The sequence below is a fragment of the Phyllobates terribilis genome, unplaced genomic scaffold (assembly GCF_046119375.1).
Source record: "Phyllobates terribilis strain yellow unplaced genomic scaffold, ASM4611937v1 Scaffold_34__1_contigs__length_13252353, whole genome shotgun sequence".
NCBI classification, from domain to species: Eukaryota; Metazoa; Chordata; class Amphibia; order Anura; family Dendrobatidae; genus Phyllobates; species Phyllobates terribilis.
Genome location: NW_027362794.1, coordinates 10,850,205 through 10,875,631, shown reverse-complemented (window position 1 = coordinate 10,875,631; position 25,427 = coordinate 10,850,205). Strand labels below are relative to the sequence as shown.

Below are 25,427 nucleotides of genomic sequence, written 5' to 3'. Positions count from 1 at the left end.
CCAGGCCCAGATGACATACACCCCCGGGTACTAAAAGAATTAAGTAATGTGATAGACAGACCGCTGTATCTTATATTCAAGCACTCTTTATGGACAGGGACTGTCCCACTAGACTGGCGCCAAGCAAATGTGGTACCAATATTCAAAAAGGGGTCTAAAAGTGACCCTGGGAACTATAGACCAGTCAGCTTAACGTCTGTTGTGGGTAAATTGTTTGAAGGATTTCTTAGAGATGCTATTGTAGAATATCTTAATAATAATAACTGTCTAACTCCATATCAACATGGATTCATGAGGGATCGCTCCTGCCAAACAAACCTGATGGCCTTCTACGAGGAGGTGAGCTCACAGCTGGACCGGGGAGAGTCAGTGGATGTTGTAGACCTTGACTTCTCCAAAGCGTTTGATACCGTGCCACACAAAAGGTTGGTATATAAAATGAGAATGCTTGGTCTGGGGGATAATGTGTGCAAGTGGGTAAATAGCTGGCTGAGTGATAGAAAGCAGAGGGTGGTTATCAATGGAGTAAGCTCAGGGGGTGTCAGGGTTACTAGCGGGGTGCCTCAAGGGTCTGTCTTGGGCCCTATATTATTTAATATATTTATTAATGATCTAGTGGAAGGGTTGCATAGTAAAATAGCAATATTTGCAGATGATACTAAACTTTGTAAAGTAGTTAATACAGATGAGGATAGGGCACAGCTACAGGAGGATTTAGATAAATTGGGGAGTTAGGCCAAAAAATGGCAAATGGGGTTCAATGCCGATAAATGTAAGGTCATGCACATGGGAAAGAAAAACAGCAGTCACCCACACATATTAAATGGGAAACCGTTGGGGAAATCTGACATGGAGAAGGACCTGGGCGTCTTGGTTAATAGCAAATTAAATTGGAGTGCCCTGTGTCAGGCAGCAGCTGCGAAGGCAAATAGAGTCATGGCATGCATCAGAAGAGGAATAAGGGCATATGATGAGAACATTGTTCTTCCTCTGTATAAAGCGCTGGTAAGGCCGCACTTAGAATATTGTGCACAGTTCTGGGCTCCGGTGCTCAGGAAAGACATATTGGAGCTAGAGAGGGTACAAAGGAGGGCGACTAAGGTAATAAAGGGAATGGAGGGACTAGAATACCCAGAGAGGTTGTCAAAATTAGGCCTATTTACATTGGAAAAGAGAAGGCTTAGGGGAGACCCCATAAACATGTATAAATACATCAGGGGGCAGTACAGAGATCTTTCCCATGACCTGTTTATACCAAGGATGGTGACAAAGACGAGGGGGCACACTATGCGTCTGGAGGAAAGGAGGTTCCTGCACCAGCATAGAAAGGGATTCTTTACGGTCAGAGCCGTGAGACTCTGGAACTCTCTGGGAGAGGAAGTGGTGATGTCCAACTCACTTAATGAGTTCAAGAGAGGCCTGGACGCCTTTCTTGAGAACAATAAAATTACATCTTATGCTTAGTTAATTAATCCAGGGATTTAATCTGACTGCCAGATTAGTGTCGGGAAGTGAATTTTTCCTCAATGATGTAAACTGGCCTATACCGCATAGTTTTTTGTTGCCTTCCCCTGGATCAACGCTGCGGAATAGCTGCAGTGCACAAGAAATAGGCTGAACTGGATGGAAGCTTGTCTTTTTTCGGCCTTATAAACTATGTAACTATGTAATATTACCAGATAGAAGGAAGAAATACCACCACACCGTGACCAGATCACATATTACCACCACATAGTGCCCAAATAATGCCACATACAAGGCAGAAATACCGCCACACCATGACCAAAGCACATAATACCACCACATAGTGATCAAATGCTACCAGATACAAGGTATAAATACTGACACACCATGAGACCACATATTACCACCACATAGTGACTGAATAATGCCACATACAAGGGACAAATATCGTCATGTCATGACCAAAGCACATAATGCTACCACATAGTGACAAATAATGCTAAAATAATAAAAATGTAAAAAAGCTCTGTATATTGGGTCAGTGTACAGGTTATACAGTGATCACCAGTGACATTATACACAGGAGCTCTGTATATAGTGTACAGGTTATACAGTCATCACCAGTGACATTATACACAGAAGCTCTGTATATAGTGTCAGTGTGTGTGTATAGGTAATACACATACTCACCAGTGATGTCTCTAGGTGAAGTTCTTTATCTGCCGCAGACCGATATATCACATCTTCTATGCAGGACTTATCTATGCAGAAAATAACATAGTTAGCTATAACTGATCACTTCCAGAGCACAATCCACACTTTTCCCAAGATTTCTACACTGCATGAAATGACAAAAAAGCAACATAGTGCCGCACTACACAGTAACAGTGCTCCAGTGTCATTCTGTGCCTGCTCATTTGTCAGCAGACATATTTGTCTGATGGCAAAGATGTAGCAGAGCTGAAGACAGAAGACCCATGGATTACGTCAGAGCGAGGATTTTTTTTTTATATTAAAGATAGAGTCCCTTAGGCTACGTTCCCACGCGGAGTAATAGCCGCATATTCCTGCTTTTATGCGGCGTTTTAGAGCGCTCGCGTAAAAGCAGTGCCAAAGAAAGCTGGAAACGGCTTCCAGCAAAAGCTATGGCTTTTACTTAAAAGCGTTCAGACGCCGCGTTTTGCCAGGTATTTTTGCGCGGGCGCTTTCACTGCAAAAGCGGCCGTGCAAAAAGAATTGACATGCCAATTCTTGGCGTTTTTTTCGGCACGATTTCCCCATAGGCTACATGTTAACATGGCTTTGGGAAAAGCACGCTGAGAAAAGCGCAACGTCGGCATGCAGTAGCGATTTTTTGCGCCGCGTATGAACGTAGCCTAAATGTGTTTTGTGTTTTATTTTTAATAAAAAAAAAATTTCTGTGTTTTTTTTTCTGTTTACTAGAAATTCATGGTGGCCATGTCTAATTTGGCATGACAACATGAATTCCGGGCTTAGTATCAGCTGATAATACAAAGCTGGCCTGGCACTAACCCTATTATTACCCAGGGTACTCACCACCAGGGCCGCTAGAAGAGCCAGCTAAAGCGCGTGGAAATTTTCAAGGGTGGCTGCGGGCTGCGATTTTCAGCGTGGGGGGCCAAGAACACTTGGGCCTTACCATGCTGAGAATCCCAGCCCCCAGCTGCCTTGTTTTATCTGGCTGGCGATCAACATATGGCAGGAGCACACACCTTTTTCTAAAAAAAAATATTTTAAATAAGTTTAAAACAAATATTCGGCTTCTCTGTCTTTTGATCGCCAGCCAAGGTAAAGCCAGGCAGCTGGGGGTGGCAGGCCGTAGCTGTCCGCTTTACCTGCGGTGAGAATCAAAAATTCTGCAGAGTGCTACATCATGTTTTTAAAAATGATTTCTTTTCACACTTCTATATGTCACAGACCCAACAGCCAATCACAGATGCTGTCAAAGAGGATGGGCGTCTGTGATTGGCTGTTCGAGTAATGTACAATCAGCCCATACATTCTAGTATGGTACTATGTATGGGCTGCTTTCAGGTTACTCAAGCAGCCAATCACAGACGCCCATTTTCTGTGTCAGCGTCTGTGATTAGCTGTTGGGCCTGTCACACATATAGAAGTGTGAAAATAAATAAATAATAAAGCAAAAATGACATAGCGCTCCGCAGAATTTTTGATTCTCAGCGCAGATAAAGCAGACAGCTACAGGCTGCCACTTCTAGCTGCCTGGCGATCAAAAGTCAGGAAAGCCCAATGTTTTTTTTTAATTATTTAAAAAAATAATTAAAAAAAAAATGCGTGGGCTCCCGCCATATTTTGATCGCCAGCCTGGTAAAAAAAACAGGCAGCTGGGGTGTGGGATTCTCAGCATGGTAAGGCCCAGCATTCTGGGCCCCCCACGCTGAAAACGGCAGCCCGCAGCCACCCCTGTAATTGGCGCATACATCGTAGCGCCATTTCCAGGCACTTTATCTGGCTCTTACAACGGCCCTGGTGGGGGTGGCACGCTGGGTGATAATGGGGTCAGTACCAGCCTTGTATTATCAGCTGGCACTAAGCCTGAAATTCATGGCGTCACGCCAACCTAGACATGGCCACCATGAATTTCTAGTAAACAGAAAAAAAAACCACAACCACAGAAATTTTTTTTTAATAAAAATAAAACACAAAACACATGTAGGGACTCCATCTTTAATAAATAACAAAATCCTCGCCCTGACGTAATCCACGGATCTTCTGTCTCCAGCTCTGCAACATCTTTGCCATCAGATCAGACAAATATGCCTGTTGACAGAGATGAGCAGGCACAGAATGACACTAGAACACAGTTGTCAGAGAAGTGCTCAGCTGGCCTCCAGCCGCCGACCATGTTTTCCTGCGCGTTGCAAATAATGCATACTTTCAAATGCATGCCTATTTTTGCAATGCAAGTCTACGGTACATTGCGTCTGCGCTGATTTACAACGGATCCGTTTTAACGCACAGCATAAACGCAATGTTAACCCATCCTAACAGCAGCGAGAAGGGGAGACGGAGCCCTGGAGACCGCCTAGTCAGTCTACTGGTGGTACTATCATGCCCATTGCCCAGTATGTACTGCCAGCCTCTGTGGTACTAGCATTCAAGCTCACATGGCATGTCCTGCCAGCCAGCCACTGGTGTTAGTACTAGCATGATAGTACCACACCACCAGTGGCTGGGCAAGGGGCATGCATGATGGTACCACCAGTGGCTGGCAGGACAGGACATGCTGGGCATGATAGTACACAGAGGCTGGCAGGACATACTAAGCATGATTCATGCCTAGTATGTCCTGCAAGCCTCTGTGGTACTATCATGCCCACCCGGCATGTCCTGCCAGCCAGCCACTGGCGGTAGTAGTACTAGCATGATAGTACCACAAAGGGCCGGATCCAGGTTTTTCTGGGCCCCGGGCGAAAGAGTCTCAGTGGGCCCCTTTAACACATACCACGATTCATGATGCACAGATACTGCAGAGAGATAAAAGTATAGTACAATGCAAAGATTTCACTTCTTATATTATATGAGTGATATCTATTTTAAATTCTACAATAGCTCAGAAACCGGCGAATCGCTCCACACAGTGTACTGGCCCCCAAAAAATGCTCCATACAGGATATTGGCCCCCAAATAACGCTCCATACAGGATACTGGCCCCCAAAAAAATCCTCCATACAGGATACTGGTCCCCATATAACGCTCCATACAGGATACTGGCCCCCCAAAAATGCTCCATACAGGATACTGGCCCCCATATAACGCTCCATTCAGGATAATGGCCCCATATAACGCTCCACACAGTATACTAGCCCCCATAAAATGCTCCATACAGGATACTGGCCCCCCCATATAAGGCTCCATACAGGATACTGGCCCCCATATAAAGCTCCATGCAAGCTGTTCCCCCCACATAATGCCCTATGCAGGCTGTCCCATCCCCCCCTTATAATGCCCCATGCAGGCTGTTCCCCCCCCATATAATGTCCCATGCAGGATGTCACCCCCCATATAATGCCCCTTGCAGGATGCCACTTCCCCCCATATAATGCCCCATGCAGGATGCCACTTCCCCCCATATAATGCCCCATGCAGGATGCCACTTCCCCCCATATAATGCCCCATGCAGGATGCCACTTCCCCCCATATAATGCCCCATGCAGGATGTCACTCCCCCCCCCATATAATGCCCTATGCAGGATGTCCCTTCCCCCCCCATATAATAACCCATGTAGGATGTCCCTTCCCCTCCATATAATGCCCCATGCAGAATGTCACTCATCATATAATGCACCATGAAAGATGTCACTCCCCCACATATAATGCCCCATGCAGGATATCACTCCCCCCCATATAATGCCCCATGCAGGATGCCATCCCCCATATAATGCCTCATGCAGGATGTCACTTCTCCCCCCCATATAATGCCCCATGCAGGATGTCACCCCCCCTTATAATGCCTCATGTAGGATGTCCCTTCCCCCCATATAATGCCCCATGCAGGATGTCACCCCCATATAATGCCCCATGCATGCTGTCACCCCCACCCCATATAATGCCACATGCAGGCTGTCACCCCACCATATAATGCCCCATGAAGGGTGTCATCCCCCCATATAATGCCCCATGCAGGCTGTTACCCCCCCATATTATGCCCCATGCATGCTGTTACCCCCCCATATAAAGCCCCATGCAGGATGTCACCCGCCCCCAATATAATGCCCCATGCAGGCTGTCACCCCCGCCCATATAATGCCCCATGCCTCCATACATAAAAAAAAAAAAAAATCAAATATTCACCTCCCTCCTCCTCACCTGCTGCCGCTGCTCAGGTCTATACTCCTGCGTTGCCGGCGTCTTCCCGCTCTGCGCTGCCTGTGATGGCTCAGGGGAGGACGCAGTGGAAAGTCGTCACCGCACCCTCTGACCTGAGACGTCACAGGGAGCGCAGACCAGGAAGACAGCGGATCTGCGAAGGCACGGGGAGAGGTAAGTATCCGGCTGCCGGGGCCCTGAGCAAGCGGGGGAGAAGGGCGGGCGCTGGCACTGCTCTCCTCCGCCCATAGCCCGGCGGGGAGCCCGACGGCAAGTGGACCTCCCGCCTGCTCAGGGCCCCGGCACTTGCCCGGGAGCTGACGCCAGCACTGACTACCACTCCACCAGCCTCCTTGGTACTATCATGCCCACCCAGCATGTCCTGCCAGCCCCTGGTGGTAGTACATGCTGCTAGGCATAGTACCAGTAACCAGAGGCTGGAAGCAAGACATGCTAGGCAATGGGCATGATGATAATCATGCCCACTGCCCAGTAGTATTTACTGCCAGCCTCGGCCAGGGGTCCTCCCAGTCACTCCCACCGATCCCTCCCCCCGTCCCGGCCCCTGCTTTTCATACTCACGCGTCGAGATGAGAGGCAGGCCTGCAGCCGCTGCCTGGAGCGACGCCGGGTCCGTCAGCGCGCACAGGAAGCAGTCCCAGGGCGATGACGTCATCACCCTGAGACTGACCTCCTGCGCACGCTCCGGCAGTGTCGCGCTGCGCACGGGAGGCAGAAGGCCACTGCGGCAGCAGGCAGAGCAGGGAGATCGCTCTCCAGAGGGCCCATCACTAATCATATCGGCAGTGCTCCGACATGATTAGCGAACCGGGGGGCCCTCTGTTCTCTGTACAGGGGGTGTAGGGGGCGGGGCTTGATGGAGACATTAGGGACAGAATGGAGGCAAAATGGAGACATGGGGGCCAGGATAGAGACATAGGAAGCGGGATGGAGACATGGGGGGCAGAATGGAGACATGGGGGGCAGGATGAAGACATGGGGGCATGATGGAGACATTGTGGCCAGGATAGAGACATGGGGGGGCAGAATGGAGACATGGGGGGCAGGATGAAGACATGGGGGGCAGGATGAAGACATGGGGGCATGATGGAGACATTGTGGCCAGGATAGAGACATGGGGGGCAGAATGGAGACATAGGGAGCGGGATGGAGACATGGGGGAGAGGATGGGGGGCAAGCTTGAGACATGGGGGGCAGAATGGAGGCAAAATGGAGACATGGGGGGGGAATGGAGACATGGGGGACAGGATGAAGACCTTGTGAGGGGGGTCATGTTACTGTGCAAGGCGACACTAGGTTGCTTTATTTTCTTTATCTTGTGCAGTGTAGAAGCTGGGGAAAAATTGGGGAATGTGCTCTGGAAACTGTTCTTGATAACTGTGTTATCTTATGCAGAGATGAGTCCTGGCTGGAAGAAGTGATGGCAGTCTGCGCTGGATGAAGAGGAAAAGCAAAGATGAAGGACTTCAACTAGAAATGTCACCGGTGAGTCAATGTGTTATCTGTACATTTACACTATACACTGTGTACGTTGTACAGAGCTCCTGTGTATAATGGTACTTATGGTAATATTAGTTTTCTTTTTTTTATTAATAATCAGTATTGTAGTATTCGGTCACTATGTGGTGGTAATATGTGATCTGGTCATAGTGTGGTGGTATTTGACCCTTGTATGTGGTATTATTCGGTCACTATGTGGTGGTATTATGTGATCTGGTCATGGTGTGATGGTATTTGTCCCTTATACGTGGTATTATTGGTCATTTTAAAAAATATATGTAACACATTCCCATAAATAAAAATATACCTAAAAAGAATATTGGATATTATAAGAAATTTTTAATAGGTTAGCGTAGAGTATGGCCCGGCCAGAAGAGTCTCCTTGCCGTGGTGGTGACTTAAAATATCTTTTGGCAAAAACAAAAGCTGCTGGCTATATATGTGATCTGCTGTTCAATGGGAAATGTTAATGTGTGATTGGTGAAGATGTGGTGCAGAAAGTAGAGTTTTTCCAGGAGTGGGCGGTGGGACTGTGGAACGTTTGAGGGATGGAGACAGAGCTGGGGTGGAGGTGGAGCTGGGATGGAGCCTGGCTGGAGTTTCAAGGGGGCCCAAAAATTTTGTCAGTATGGGGCCCCCAAATTACTGGTGGCAGCCCTGCATCTGATGGATGGCTCTAGGTTTGGTGAATGCCAGGAGAATGTGACCTGCCTGAATACATTGCAGGGCTGCCTCCAGGAATTTTAGGGCCCCATACAGCCAAAGTTTTTGGGCCCCCCTGAGACTTCACCCCAGGCTCCACACCAGCTGCACCCCTCGAACCTTCCACAGTGCCACCGCTCACTCTTGGAAAAACTCCACTTTCTGCACCACGTCCTCACCAATCACATAGTAACAGTTCCATCGAATACCAGATCACCTACATAGCCAGCAGCTTTTGTTTTGGCCAAAAGATTTTTTTAAGCTGCCACCACGACAAGGAGATTTTTCTGGCCGGGCCCTACTCTACTCTAACCTATTAAACATTTCTTATTTTACCTAAAACTCTTTTTAAGTACAGTATATAGGAGCTCTGTGTATAGTATGTAATGCATAGTGTAAATGTACAGGTAACACACTGACTCACCGGTAACGTCTCTAGTTGAAGTCCTTCATCTTCGCTTTTCCTCTTCATCCAGCACAGACTGCCATCACTTCTTCCAGCAAGGACTCGTCTCTGCAGAAAGTAACACATAGTTATCTAGAGCAGTTTCCAGAGCACATTCCCTAATTTTTCACCAACTTCTACACTACACCAAATGAAGAAAAAAAGCGACATAGTGCCACCCTGCACAGGAACAGTGCCCCCTCCCCACTGAAAACAGCATTCTCAAAAATAAAATACATCACACTTGTAATAATGTCCTTTTATTAGCCCCTACAGTAATAATGTAATAATGTCCCACATCCTGCTTCCATATGTACTCCATTCTGGACCCCATATGTCTTCATCTTGCCCTGATATGTTCTCCCATCCTGGCCCCATGTGACTTCATTCTCCCTGCATATTTCTCCATTCTGGCCCCCATGTGTTAGCTCGCATTCTGCCCTGCATGTGTCAGTTCCCATTTTGCCCCCCCATGTCTCAGCTTCCATTCTGAACCCAATTCTCAGCTTCCATTCTGCCCCCCAGGTCTCAGCTCCCATTCTGCAACAATGTATCATCTCCCATTCTGCCCCCCATTTCTCAGCTTCCATTCTGCCCCCCAATGTGTCAGCTCCCATTCTGCCCCCCAATGTGTCAGCTCCCATTCTGCCCCCAATGTGTCAACTCCCATTCTGCCCACCATGTCTCATCTCCCATTTTGCCCCCCGTGTCTCAGCTTCCATTCTGCCCCCCATGTGTCATTTACCATTCTGCCCCCATGTCTCAGCTTCCATTCTGCCTTCATTTCTCAGCTTCCATTCTGCCCCCCATGTCTCAGCTCCCATTCTGCAACCATGTGTCATCTCCTATTCTGCCTCCCCCCATGTGTTAGCTCTCATTCTGCCTCCCCCCATGTGTTAGCTCTCATTCTGCCTACCCCCATGTGTTAGCTCTCATTCTGCCCCCCTTGTCTCATATTCCATTCTGTCCCCCATGTGTCATCTCCCATTCTGCCCCCCATGTGTCATCTCCCATTCTGCCCCCCATGTGTCATCTCCCATTCTGCCCCCCATGTGTCATCTCCCATTCTGCCCCCCATGTGTCATCTCCCATTCTGCCCCCCATGTGTCATCTCCCATTCTGCCCCCCATGTCATCTCCCATTCTGCCCCCCATGTGTCATCTCCCATTCTGCCCCCCATGTGTCATCTCCCATTCTGCCCCCCATGTGTCATCTCCCATTCTGCCCCCCATGTCTCAGCTTCCATTTTGAACCCAATTCTCAGCTTCCATTCTGCCCCCATTTCTCAGCTCCCATTCTGCCCCCCATTTCTCAGCTCCCATTCTGCCCCCCATGTGTCAGCTCCCATTCTGCCCCCCATATGTCAGCTCCCATTCTGCCCCCCATATGTCAGCTCCCATTCTGCCCCCCATATGTCAGCTCCCATTCTGCCCCCCATATGTCAGCTCCCATTCTGCCCCCCATATGTCAGCTCCCATTCTGCCCCCCATGTGTCAGCTCCCATTCTGCCCCCCATGTCTTATCTCCCATTCTGCCTCCATGTCTCCTCTACATTCTGCCCCCATTTTTTTGCTCCATCCAGCCTCCATGTGTCTCCTCTCCATTTTGCCCCATGTGTTATCTCCCATTCTGCCCCCCATGTATCATCATCCATTCTGCTTCCATGCCTCATCTCCCATTCTTCCCCCTGTCTCAGCTTCCATTCTGCCCCCCCCCCCCCCCCCCATGTGTTAGCTCCCATTCTGACCCCCATGTGTTAGCTCCCATTCTGACCTTCTTGTCTCATCTCCCATTCTGCCCCCATGTCTCATCTCCCATTCTGGCTCCCATGTCTCATCTCCCAGATTTCCAGTGTGTAGTCCCAGTCAATGTATAGCAGTCATCACCAGACAATGCAGATCAGGCTCTAGAATAGCTTACAGCCGTTGATCTTTGGGGATACAGTATATCACAAAAGTGAGTACACCCCTCACATTTTTGTAAATATTTTATTATATATTTTCATGGGACAACACTGAAGATATGACACTTTGATACAATGTAAAATAGTCAGTGTACAGCTTGTAAATTTGGTGTGCCCTCTAAATAACTCACACAACCATTAATGTCTAAGCCACTGGCAACAAAAGTGAGTACACCCCTACTTGAAAATGGCCAAATTGTGCTCATAGTGTCAAAACTTTGTGTGGCCACCATTATTTTCGTTTTGATTTAAATTATTTATTTATCATGAATCAAAAAAGTAAAGACAAATCAGAGATACAACAATGGTGGAACAACATCTGGAAATAAGATATTACAGGAAGATCAAAAATTAGAAATCAAACAGAAGTGCCAGTTGAGTAGAGCTAAAGGTGAGGATTAGTTCCGACAAGAGGAAGAGAATTAAATAGATGATTCGTGGCCACCATTATTTTCAAGCAGTGCCTTAACTCTCTTGGGCATGCAGGTCACTAGAGCTTCACAGGTTGCCACTGGAATCCTCTTCCACTCCTCCATGATGACATCACGGAGCTGGTGGATGTTAGAGACTTTGCACTCCACCTTCTGTTTGAGGATGCCCCACAAATGTTCAACAGGGTTTCGGTCTGGACACATGCTTGGCTAGTCCAGCACCTTTACCGTCAGTTTCTTTAGCAAGGCAGTGGTCATCTTGGAAGTATGTTTGGGGTCATTATCATGTTGGAATACTGCGCTTTGGCCCAGCTTCCGAAGTGAGGGAATCATGCTCTGCTTCAGGATGTCACAGTACATTTTGGCATTCATGGTTCCCTTAATGAACTGTAGCTCACCACAGCCGGCAGCACTCATGTATCCCCAACCATGACACTCCCACCAGCAGGCTTGACTGTAGGGAAGACACACTTGTCTTTGTACTCCTCACCTGCTCGCTACCTAACACACTTTACACAATATGAACCAAATAACTTTATTTTGGTTTCATCAGACCACAGGACATGGTGCCAGTAATTCATGTCCTTAGTATGCTTGTCTTCAGCAAAGTGTTTGCGGGCTTTCTTGTGCAGCATCTTTAGAAGAGGCTTTCTTCTGTGACAACAGCCATGCAATAAAAATTTGATTGCAAAGTATGGTCTGAGTACTGACAGGCTGACCCCCCACGCCTTTAACCTCCGAAGCAATGCTGGCAGCACTTTTACACCTCTTTTGAAAAGACAGCCTCTGGATATGACGGTGAGCACGTGTACTCAACTTCTTTGTTCGACCATGGCGAGGCCAGTTCTGAGTGGAACCTATCTTGTTAAACCACTGTATGGTCTTGGCCAGCATGTTGAAGCTCAGTTTCACAGTGTTGGTGTTATGATCTGCTACAAGAACTAAGGAAAGATAGGAAAACTGTCCCTACAATAGGACTAAGCTGATTCCCTACGATGCAGCGGGCAACCTGTTCCTTGTGAACAGACCCGCCTTCATCCTCAGCTAGTCTGAACACAGGGAGGGGTCCCTAAAAGTACTAAGGACTGGGACAAAATTGGACACCTCCTAGCAGAAGTTGTAGCGGAGCAAAAAGACAAACAGACAGAAATACTCAGAGGTCCAAGGACCAAGCAAACTATAGAGATAGGTACAAAGCACCTGGCTAGATTAAGAGTCAAAGTAACACTGAAGTCCAGCAAAGCCAGAAGGGCGGAGCTTGAATAAATAGGCAGCAGGTCACGTGACCACAAAATAGAAAAAAAACTAACAGGAGGGTTCTAACAGTACCCCCTCTTCTATGAGGATCCTCCGGATCCTCCAGGCCCAGGCCTATCAGGAAACCTCCTGTGAAACGCTCTGATAAGTCTAGGAGCAGAGACATCATCTGCCCTTACCCAGGAGTTATCCTTAGGACCGAAACCTTTCCAAGCGACGAGATACTGCAATCTCCCTCTATGCCCTCTGGAATTCAGGATACGAGAAATTTCATATTCACAGTCTTCCACCACCGGAGGAACTGTGACAGTGGCGTCCCTATCCCATACATCAGCTTTTTTCAACAAGGAAACATGAAACACCGGATTAATCTTCCAGGAGGAGGGAACCTCCAACCTAACAGCAGACTGGTTAACCACCTGAAGCACTTTAAATGGTCCCACAAACTTCGGACCCAATTTCTTAGAAGGAATCCTCAACCGCAGATTCTTTGAGGACAACCAAACCATGTCACCAACCGTAAACAAAACCTCTTGACGTTTCCTGTTAAAATACTTCTTAGACTTTTTGTTAGCCTCTTGAAGGTTACAACGTACATCAGTCCAAACTCTCTCCAAATCACCGGAAAAATTCTCCTCCTCCGGCACAGCCGACACCAATTTGGAGAACGAACCACCGACGGATGTCTCCCAGTACAACAAAAAAACAGAGAACACCCAGCAGAAGAGGATGTATGGTTGTTAAGAGCAAATTCAGCAAGTGGCAGAAACTCAGACCACACCTCTTGATTGTCTGCGACAAAACAATGCAAAAACTGCTCAACATCCTGGTTCTTTCTTTCTGTCTGTCCATTAGACTCAGGATGATACCCAGATGAAAATGACAAATGGACTCCCAACCTGTCACAAAAATCACGCCAAAAATGAGCCACAAACTGAGGTCCCCTATCAGAAACAATGTCGGTGGGAACGCCATGGAGTCTGACAATTTCCTTGACAAAAGCCTTAGCGAGTGTCTTAGCACAGGGTAGTTTAATGAAAAGAACCAAGTGACACATCTTGCTAAAACGGTCCACGACCACCCAGATGTCAGTGAAACCCTCGGACACAGGAAGGTCAGTAATAAAATCCATTGCAAGATGCGTCCAAGGTGCACTAGGAACCTCCAGAGGGCAAAGCAACCCCGCAGCAGGAGCGTGTGAAGCCTTTGATCTGGCACACACAGTACATTGACGCACCCATTTAATGATTTCCTTCTGCCACCCAGGCCACCAAAAACTGCGACCTACCAGTCTCTTAGTCTCCGAAATTCCTGGATGACCTGCCAACCGAGACTCATGGTACTCCACAAACAACTCTCTCCTAAAGGTTCTAGGTACAAACAACCTCCCATGGGGAGTGTTAGATGGGGCATCCTCCTGGGCTTTCAGAATCCCATCTTCCAAAACGGAGTCCAATGCTGCTATCACAACGCCTTCCTGTAAAATGCTCTCCTCCTCCTCGGTACCAACCATGGGAGAAAAGCTGCAAGATAAAGCATCAGCTTTAACATTCTTAGTACCCGGGATGTAAGTAACAGAAAAATTAAACTGTGAAAAAAAAAGAGCCCACCTAGCCTGACAGGCATTCAAGCGCTTGGCAGCATCTAGATAGATCAGATTCTTATGATCAGTGAAAACCTGAATGGAAAATTTAGCACCTTCCAAGAAATGACGCCAATGTTCAAATGCGAGTTTGATAGCCAGCAATTCCCGATTACCAACATCGTAATTAAGTTCGGTTTCAGAAAATTTTTTCGAACAAAAAGCACAGGGATGTACTCCATCCTTGTTCTCCTGAGACAAAACCGCACCGACCCCCACCGAAGAAGCATCAACCTCGACCAAAAAAGGCTTGGTCTCATCAGGCTGCATAAGGATGGGGGCAGAACTGAACCTCTCCTTGAGATACACAAAAGCTTCAATGGCCTCAGTAGTCCACTGGACCGTATTCGCACCTTTCCTGGTGAGATCGGTCAGCGGCTTAACAATTATAGAAAAATTCTTAATGAATTTTCTGTAATAATTGGCGAAACCCAAAAATCTCTGTATCGATTTTAAACCAATAGGCCTAGGCCATTCTTGCACAGCCTGAACCTTCACCGGGTCCATCTCAAAGCCCTCGCTGGAGATAATGTAGCCCATAAAACGAATTCTCTGCACAGCGAACTCGCATTTCTCCAGCTTAGCAAAAAGTGAATTGTCACTTAATAACTGCAATAACTCACGTACACTCTGCCAATGAGACTCCAGATCTGGCGAATAAATCAAAATGTCATCCAAATACACCACCACATTCTTACCAATGAAAGGTCTCAGGATGTCATTAATAAGATTCTGAAAAAACGCTGGTGCAATGGTAAGACCAAAAGGCATAACCAGATTCTCAAAATGACCCACCGGGGTGTTAAAAGCAGTCTTCCATTCATCACCCTCCTTCATTCGCAACAAATTGTATGCCCCCCGGAGATCAATTTTAGAGAACCACTTGGCCCCCACTAACTGGTTAAACAAGTCAGGAATTAACGGCAGTGGGTAGGAATTCCGTACGGTAATTTTATTAATTTCGCGAAAGTCCAGACATGGACGTAAACCGCCGTCCTTTTTTTTTACAAAAAATAATCCAACAGCCACAGGTGACTTAGAAGGTCTAATGTGACCAGCAGCCAAGTTCGTCTGTATGTATTCCTCCAAGGCCTATCTTTCAGGGATAGTAAGATTAAATAAGCGACTCTTGGGAAGAGTAGCTCCAGGAACAAACTCAATGGTGCAATCATAGTCCCTATGAGGAGGTAGAATTTGTGACTCCTCCTCTGAAAAAAACTTCCAAAAATCCTGAATAGATACAGGTAATTCCCCTCTTTCCACAGCAGCAATGCGACCGTTACAACATTTATCATAACACTTAGGACTCCAAGACTTAATCTCATTAGTAGACCAGTCCAGTAAAGGATTGTGCAGTTTTAACCAAGGCAAACCTAAAACTACTGGAGAAGGTAAATTATTTAATACCACTAAATCCAAATTCTCTTGGTCAATACCATTAATAGTGAGGGGAAATTCAAAAACCTTGTGAGTAACACATTTCAAAGGAGTGTTATCAACAGCAACCACAGAAATAGGAGATGACAAAGGTTTGGGTTCCAATTTAAGTTTTTCCAAAAATCCCTTATCAATCACATTCAGTGTAGAACCACAATCCACAAATACTTGAAATTCAATCAATTCCTCCTGCAATGAGGTACTCCCTGCAAGAAATACTCCCTTAGTGTTTAAACAAGCAATACGGCGTAACTGACCTTTTTTTTTGTTTAACAGAAGCTCACAGTTCTTAACAAAATGGTCAGATTTACCACAATAAAAACACAATCCCTTGGAAAACCTGCGGTCTTTTTCCTGAGAGCGGAGTGGCATCGCCCCAATCTCCATCGGTTCTCCGTCGTCCGAGCAGACCCCCTGATGACTAGGAGCTGCCATAGCAGGAGTTTTCTCCTCATTAACCCTGGCACGCAGTCTCCTGTCCACCTGAATAGCTAATTGCATGGCTTCTTGCAAGTTTCCAGGTGCAGGGAAAGCAATCAGCAGATCCTTAACCCTTTCACTTAAACCAGCAAGAAACAAACATTTTAACGCCGAATCATTCCATCTCACTTCAGAAGACCACCTTCTGAAGTGTGTACAATAATTTTCAACATCACCTGACCCCTGCTTTAAACGTCTCAGTTGTGTCTCAGCAGAAGAGACTCGACCAGGATCGTCATACAACAACCCCATAGCAGAAAAAAAATCTTCCACCGATCTAAACCACGGATCATTAGGTTGGAGAGAAAAGGCCCATCCCTGTGGTTCCTTGCGCAAAAGTGACATGATAAACCCAATGCAATGTGATTCATTCCCAGAGGACCTGGGTCTCAAACAAAAATATAATAAACAAGCATTTTTAAAGGAAAAAAAATCTTGTTGTTTACCATAAAAAAAAATCAGGCAGTCCTACCTTCGGTTCAACAAAATGCACTCCAGGACAGCTACTCACGTGTTGCTGGAGCTCGGCCACCTCAAGAGACAATCCCAGCAGGCGTTGAGCCAATTTCTGAACAGACACCATGCTGATCTCCGGATCTCTTTCCTTAGGATTTTTTATTTTATTTTGGGCTGGACTTACTGTTATGATCTGCTACAAGAGCTAAGCAAAGATAGGAAAACTGTCCCTACAATAGGACTAAGCTGATTCCCTATGATGCAGCGGGCAACCTGTTCCTTGTGAACAGACCCGCCTTCGTCCTCAGCTAGTCTGAACGCAGACCTATAGATATAAGGGAGGGGTCCCTAAAAGTACTAAGGACTGGGACAAAATTGGACACCTCCTAGCAGAAGTTGTAGCGGAGCAAAAAGACAAACAGACAGAAATACTTAGAGGTCCAAGGACCAAGCAAACTATAGAGATAGGTACAAAGCACCTGGCTAGATTAAGAGTCAAAGTAACACTGAAGTCCAGCAAAGCCAGAAGGGCGGAGCTTGAATAAATAGGCAGCAGGTCACGTGACCACAAAATAGAAAAAAAACTAACAGGAGGGTTCTAACAGTACCCCCTCTTCTATGAGGATCCTCCGGATCCTCCAGGCCTATCAGGAAACCTCCTGTGAAGCGCTCTGATAAGTCTAGGAACAGAGACATCATCTGCCCTTACCCAGGAGTTATCCTAAGGAACGAAATCTTTCCAAGCGACGAGATACTGCAATCTCCCTCTATGCCCTCTGGAATTCAGGATACGAGAAATTCATATTCACCGTCTTCCACCACCGGAGGAACTGTGACAGTGGCATCCCTATCCGATACATCAGCTTTTTTCAACAAGGAAACATGAAACACCGGATTAATCTTCCAGGAGGAGGGAACCTCCAACCTAACAGCAGACTGGTTAACCACCTGAAGCACCTTAAATGGTCCCACAAACTTCGGACCCAATTTTTTAGAAGGAATCCTCAACCGCAGATTCTTTGAGGACAACCAAACCATGTCACCAACCGTAAACAAAACCTCTTGACGTTTCCTGTTAAAATACTTCTTAAACTTTTTGTTAGCCTCTTGAAGGTTACAACGTACATCAGTCCAAACTCTCTCCAAATCACCGGAAAAATTCTCCTCCTCCGGCACAGCAGACACCAATTTGGAGAACGAACCAAACGACGGATGTCTCCCAGTACAACAAAAAACGGAGAACACCCAGCAGAGGAGGATGTATGGTTGTTAAGAGCAAATTCAGCAAGTGGCAGAAACTCAGACCACACCTCTTGATTGTCTGCCACAAAACAACGCAAAAACTGCTCAACATCCTGGTTCTTTCTTTCTGTCTGTCCATTAGACTCAGGATGATAGACGTTGTAGTGGAGCAAAAAGACAAACACACAGAAATACTTAGAGGTCCAAGGACCAAGCAAACTATAGAGAGAGGTACAAAGCAACTGGCTAGATTAAGAGTCAAAGTAACACTGAAGTCCAGCAAAGCCAGAAGGGCGGAGCTTAAATAGGCAGCAGGTCACGTGACCACAAAATAGGAAAAAAACTAACAGGAGGGTTCTAACAGTTGGCAATATTCTTATAGCCTAGGCCAGGGGTCATCAAACTTTTTAAACAGGTGGCCAGTTCACGGTCCCTCAGACCATTGGAGGGCCGGAATATAGTTTTTTAAAAAAACTATGAACAAATTACTATGCACACTGCACATATCTTATTTTGTAGTAAAAAAAAACAATACAGGAACAAATACAATATTTAAAATGAAGAACAAGTAAAGTTAAATCAACCGGTATTTCAATAGGTAGGTAACTGTACCCAATAGGAAGCATAGGTCCTCAATAGGCAGTTAAATATCCCCAATAGGCAGCATAGGTCCTCAATAGGCAGTTAAATATCCCCAATAGGCAGGTAAATGTCCCCAATAGGCAGCATACGTCCCCAATAGGCAGGTAAATGTTCCCAATAGGCAGCATAGGTCCCCAATAGGCAGGTAAATGTCCCCAATAGGCAGGTAAATGACCCAATAGGCAGCATAGGTTCCTAATAGGCAAGTAAATGTCCCCAATAGGCAGGTAAATGTACCCAATAGGCAGCATAGGTTCCTAATAGGCAAGTAAATGTCCCAAATAGGCAGGTAAATATCCCCAATAGGCAGCATAGTTCCCCAATAGGCAGGTAAATATCCCCAATAGGCAGCATAGGTTCCTAATAGGCAAGTAAATGTCCCCAATAGGCAGGTAAATGTTCCCAATAGGCAGCATAGGTCCCCAATAGGCAGGTAAATGTCCCAAATAGGCAGCATAGGTCCCTAATAGGCAGGTAAATATCCCGAATAGGCAAGTAAATATCCCCAATAGGCAGGCTGTTTCCCCCTTATAATGCCCTATGCAGGCTGTTCCCTCCTTATTATGCCCCATGCAGGATTTCCCTTTCTCCCACCATATAATGCCCCATACAAGATATCACTCCCCTGTCTTTATAATGCCCCATTCAGGATGTCACCCCCCCCATATAATGCCCCATTCAGGATGTCACCCCCCCCATATAATGACCCATGCAGGATATCACTCCCCCATATAATGCCCCATTCAGGAAGTCACCCCCCCATATAATGCCACATGCAGGATGTCACCCCTAATATTATGTCCCATGCCTCCATACATTAAAAAAAAATATAAAAATCCAATACTCACCTCCCTCCTTGCCTGCTGCCGCTGCTCAGGTCCGGACTCCAGCGTCGCGGCGTCGTCGTCCCTCTCTGCGCTGCCTGTGATGGCTCGGGAGGGCGCGGTGTAAAGACGTCACCGCACCCTCTGACCTGAGACGTCACAGGGAGCGCAGACCAGGAAGACAGTGGATCTGCGAAGGCACGGGAAGAGGTAAGTATCGGGCTACCGGGGCTCTGAGAAAGCGGGGAAGAAGGGTGGGCGCTGGCACAGCTCCCCTCTGCCCACAGCCCGGCGGGCCGGATAAAAATCCTCCACGGGCCGCATGTGGCCCGCGGGCCGTAGTTTGAGGACCCCTGGCCTAGGCCATCTTTACATAGAGCAACAATTCTTTTTTTCAGATCCTCAGAGAGTTTTTTTTGCCATGAGGTGCCATGTTGAATTTCTAGTGAGCAGTGTGAGAGCGATAACACCAAATTTAATGCTCCTGCTCCAAATTCACATCTATGACTTTGTAACGTTAATGAGCCACATGAAATCGGTGAAGGAAAGTACCTAATTGAGCACAATTTGGCCATTTTCACTTAGGGGTGTACTCCCTTTTGTTGTAAGTGGTTTAGACATTAATGGCTGTGTGTTGAGTTACTTAGAGAGCACACCAAATGTACACAGTTATACAAGATGTTCACTGACTACTTTTGTGACTTTAATGCGCTTTAACAATATTATTTGTTATATCTCCAATCTATATAGGATACCACCGATACCACCACCTGCCTTGATACCACCACCTGGCTTGATACCACCACCAGCCTTGATACCACCGATACCACCACCTGCCTTGATACCAACGATACCACCACCTGCCTTGATACCACCGATACCACCACCTGCCTTGATACCACCACCTGCCTTGATACCACCGATGCCACCACCTGCCTTGATACCACCGATACCACCACCTGCCTTGATAACACCGATACCGCCACCTGCCTTGATAACACCGATACCACCACCTGCCTTGATACCACCGATACCACCACATGCCTTGATACCACCACCTGCCTTGATACCACCACCTGCCTTGATACCACCGATACCACCGCCTGCCTTGATACCACCGATACCACCTCCTGCCTTGATAGATACCACCACCTGCCTTGATAGATACCACTTTTTTATTTTTTTACTGGCAATTTTGGATGACAGCCCAATAAACTTTGTTTTTGATTTCTACCTTTCATTACTCCTGAATTTCTTTTTATTTGCTGCACCCTGTTTACATGCTGCTCTCCAGACTAGGTTGTGCTCCCTGTGCTTTTTTTTGTAGACTTAGAACCAGAGCTAGCACTGCCTGGCTCAATTGTCCAGCACTTGCTTCTACCCGCCCAATACTCACTCATTGGCTGTTAGTAATCCGCCCCAGCACTGACCTCATTCATTCCAGCATTGGAACTGACTGAGCAGTGATCCTGTGCTTTTATCTGTGGCAGTGCAGCACCGATCACTTCATCTCACACCCCATCCACAATGATGTCAGTATCATCCCATGTCCCCTACATTACCCAGGGGCATAATGATTGCGGTCTCATAAAGTGCAACTGGACCCATATGACTACTTCAGTCGGATGTGCACCTCAGGACTGAAGTGTGTTGCGGTGCAGAGAATCGGAGTCCCTGGACTACAATACACGCTGCCGGCCAATCAGAGGGCAGCAGCTGACGTTGATGTGCCAGGGATTGGCGTTTCATGGCAGTGACGTTAGCCCACACACATGGTCTAGCCTATGCTTGGGTGACACGAAGTTTGGTCACAACATAGGTCAAGCTGCCAAACTTCGTTCTATGCCGCTGCTGCATGGTAGCGTGATGCAGGTGAGTAGGGTCACATTGCGACTCCTGCGGTGACAAGCTTTAGTCTGAATACCAGCCGAAGAAGTTTTACAATAGATCCTGCCGATTTTCTCGAGTCCGTATATTCTACACTAATATATATGAGGACAAATCTATGCAGTTTTTGTTTTACATATAAAAATGTAACCATATAACTAGAGATTCATATAGATATTTATTTATAGTGAAATACAGCAAGAATATGGCAGCACTCCATCTGCGAGATAGTAAAAACACTGATCTTTATTCACCCGTGTAGGTGCGACATTTCAGCTCTTTATACTGTGAGCCTTTCTCAAGCCATGAACATTCACAGTGCATAAACAAGGTATATATAAGATCTACTCCATAATCAGTGATTAATCACTGTACATCAGGAAATCATACTGCAATAATATTCATCTCCTCATATAACAATAATTCATTTTTATTCTGTACCACTTCACATGTATTTGCATATAGTGATAAAAAGCCTTAATTGCATCAGAATGATAATGTGCCAACACTTGTGTTATAATTAAAAACTGCTCACCCAACTGCTGAAGTATAAGTAATATACATAGTATGGCGTCCCAGGGACGGCCTTGCATGTGCTCTAGGCTCAGCTGTGATGTCAGGGACCCCAGCTACTCACTGCACCAGGGGTGGACATATGTCTGATGCAGCTGGAGGGGGCCCGCCGATACCAGCGACTATTTCAGCTTGATGTGCATCATCGTACACACATTCAGCTGAAATGTATTACGGTGCAGGGGACCCGCCGAGTCCCTGCGCTGCAATACATGCCGGCAGCCAATCAGTGCGTGACTGGAGACACAGGTCCTCTGTTGTTGTATTATGTTTTGCATATACACATACATTCATATACAGTTAGGTCCATATATATTTGGACAGAGACAACATTTTTCTAATTTTGGTTCTAGATATTACCACAATGAATTTTAAACAAAACAATTCAGATGCAGTTGAAGTTCAGACTTTCAGCTTTCATTTGAGGGTATCCACATTAAAATTGGATGAAGGGTTTAGGAGTTTCAGCTCCTTAACATGTGCCACCCTGTTTTTAAAGGGACCAAAAGTAATTGGACTGATTAAATAATTGCAAATAAAATGTTCATTTCTAGCACTTGGTTGAAAACCCTTTGTTGGCAATGACTGCCTAAAGTCTTGAACTCATGGACATCACCAGACGCTGTGTTTCCTCCTTTTTGATGCTCTGCCTGGCCTTCACTGCGGTGGTTTTCAGTTGCTGTTTGTTTGTGGGCCTTTCTGTCTGAAGTTTAGTCTTTAACAAGTGAAATGCAATTGGGTTGAGATCAGGTGACTGACTTGGCCATTCAAGAATATTCCACTTCTTTGCTTTAATAAACTCCTGGGTTGCTTTGGCTTTATGTTTTGGGTCATTGTCCATCTGTAGTATGAAACGACGACCAATCAGTTTGGCTGCATTTGGGTGGATCTGAGCACACAGTATGGCTCTGAATACATCAGAATTCATTCGGCTGCTTCTGTCCTGTGTCACATCATCAATAAACACTAGTGACCCAGTGCCACTGGCAGCCATGTATGCCCAAGCCATCACACTGCCTCCGCCGTGTTTTATAGATGATGTGGTATGCTTTGGATCATGAGCTGTACCACGCCTTCGCCATACTTTTCTCTTTCCATCATTCTGGTAGAGGTTGATCTTGGTTTCATCTGTCCAAAGAATGTTCTTCCAGAACTGTGCTGGCTGTTTTAGATGTTTTTTAGCAAAGTCCAGTCTAGCCTTTTTATTCTTGATTCTTATGAGTGGCTTGCACCGTGCAGTGAACCCTCTGTATTTACTTTCATGCAGTCTTCTCTTTATGGTAGATTTGGATATTGATACGCCTACCTCCTGGAGAGTGTTGTTCACTTGGTTGGCTGTTGTGAAGGGGTTTCTCTTCACCATGGAGATTATTCTGCAATCATCCACCACTGTTGTCTTCCGTGGGCGCCCAGGTCTTTTTGCATTGATGAGTTCACCAGTGCTTTCTTTCTTTCTCAGGATGTACCAAACTGTAGATTTTGCCACTCCTAATATTGTAGCAATTTCTCGGATGGGTTTTTTCTGTTTTTGCAGCTTAAGCATGGCTTGTTTCACCTGCATGGAGAGCTCCTTTGACCGCATGTTTACTTCACAGAAAAACCTTCCAAATGCAAGCACCACAGCTCAAATCAACTCCAAGCCTTTTATCTGCTTAATTGAGAATGACATAAAGGGATTGCTCACACCTGTCCATGAAATAGCCTTGGAGTCAATTGTCCAATTACTTTTGGTCCCTTTAAAAACAGGGTGGTACATGTTAAAGAGCTGAAACTCCTAAACCCTTCATCCAATTTTAATGTGGATACCCTTAAATGAAAGCTGAAAGTCTGAACTTCAACTGCATCTGAATTGTTTTGTTTAAAATTTACTGTGGTAATGTCTAGAACCAAAATTAGAAAAATGTTGTCTCTGTCCAAATATATATGGACCTAACTGTATATACCACCGTCCAAGGGCGGAAACTAAAAGGTTGGGGCCCCTGTTTAAGAAATGTGTCTGGGCCCCCATCCTTTTGTGGTGACAAAGCTATATACACGTAATATAATTTTATATAGTGTCCTCTCTTGTCCTTTACATGTCAAATTCTCAATATTTTGGTGCCCTGTCCTTATTTCATTGCGTTCACTCTTGTTAGAAATAAATTAAAATGACGGCTGATGGAGCATGGGAAAGCTTTTTTTCTAATGGAGGCGGATGATGGACTGGTCTCCTGGTCAGATGCTGCTTCATCAGCAGTCATTATATATCTAACAAGTGAGAACCATGTGATAAAGAGAGGGCGCAGTGATTATCAAAACTAACAAGAATATGCTATGTAAGGGACGGTGCTATACATAATAAGATGCAGGGATTGCCTAACAAACAGGCAATCCCTGCATGTGTTGCAGCTGTGTAACAGCCGCGACACATGCAGCCGTAGCGACTCGAACATAGTTGTTGAGCACTCCGAAAATTCTCGGTCAGTATCCGAGCGTGCTCGGTGAAAGGGTTAACTGAGCGAGCTCGCTCATCACTAGTTACGACCACTAACAGCTGACTAACAGTCACTATGTGTGTGGCCATTTGCTAATATTACTACACTTACTACATATTAGGATAGGAACTTAGAGATGGGAATACTCCTTTAATGACTGTGCTATACATAATAAGGGAGTACACTATACAATAAGGGACGGTGCTGTATATAGTAAGGCTACATTTCTGTATCAGTGTGCTGCTCAATTTTCTTTTTCTCTCGAACAGCACACAGACCCACTGAGTAAGTCCTATTCTGATCTTCAAAATCAGATCAGAAACAGGACATGCCCCGAGTCTCGCAGACCTCATTCTCGGATCCATGATTTTTACTGATAAGTGAATGGATCTATGAAACCCTGAGTCCATGTGCCAACCAATAAAAAAATCTGGCAGCTCACAGACATTTCACACAAATGTGAGAAGTGGCCTAAGGAATTTTACAAAGAACAGTATTACTCCAAGTCATACACATCAGAATAAATACTTACATCTCGTCTGATTAGAGCCATTTTCTGTTGTTTCTTCTCAATCTGGTCAGACCTTCATGTCGACATCTTCCACCCACGACGCGTCTTGTCACACTGATCACCGCAGCCCTGAAAATAATAAGGTCACATATATCATATGTATATATATACACACACACACAAACGTCTCCATCACATTGCTCCTTAAAAATATAAACTGATAAGTAATCTAGCTCTGTGCCCCCCACCCCACATTAACTATAATTTTCGAAGCCCAATAAATAAATATTAGTCAGTGTCTAACATTCCCCCAACTAATTTCAAGGCTATGTGCACATGTTGCATCAAATACGCATCATTTTACTGTACCAGCAAATTGAATGAGAATCCTGAAGTCATGCACACGCTGCCTATTTTTTCCTTACAGATTTGCAGCAGATTCAAATCTGCATAATGTCAATTCTTGCAGCATATTTCACCCATTCCAATGAGTGGAGAAAAATCTGCAACAAAATCGCCTTTTAAAAGCACAGCAAAAAAGCGTATTTTATGCAACGTTTTTCCTGCCAACACATTAGGATTTGCAGTAGAATTTTCTGCTGGAAATCCTGAATGTGTGCACATA

General features: G+C 45.9%; 1 long non-coding RNA gene across 1 annotated transcript in view; it reads right to left on the bottom strand.

Moving 5' to 3' along the window:
* Window positions 1-2,153: 2,153 nt before the first annotated feature.
* LOC141180639 (uncharacterized) overlaps window positions 2,154-25,427 on the bottom strand; it is a 63,895-nt gene continuing 40,621 nt past the window's right edge. Inside the window, exons 3-4 of the long non-coding RNA XR_012256291.1 lie at window positions 24,824-24,931; window positions 2,154-2,225 (exon numbers count right to left, since the gene is read on the bottom strand). This is a non-coding gene — a long non-coding RNA (uncharacterized lncRNA). The remainder of the gene's footprint in view (window positions 2,226-24,823; window positions 24,932-25,427) is intronic.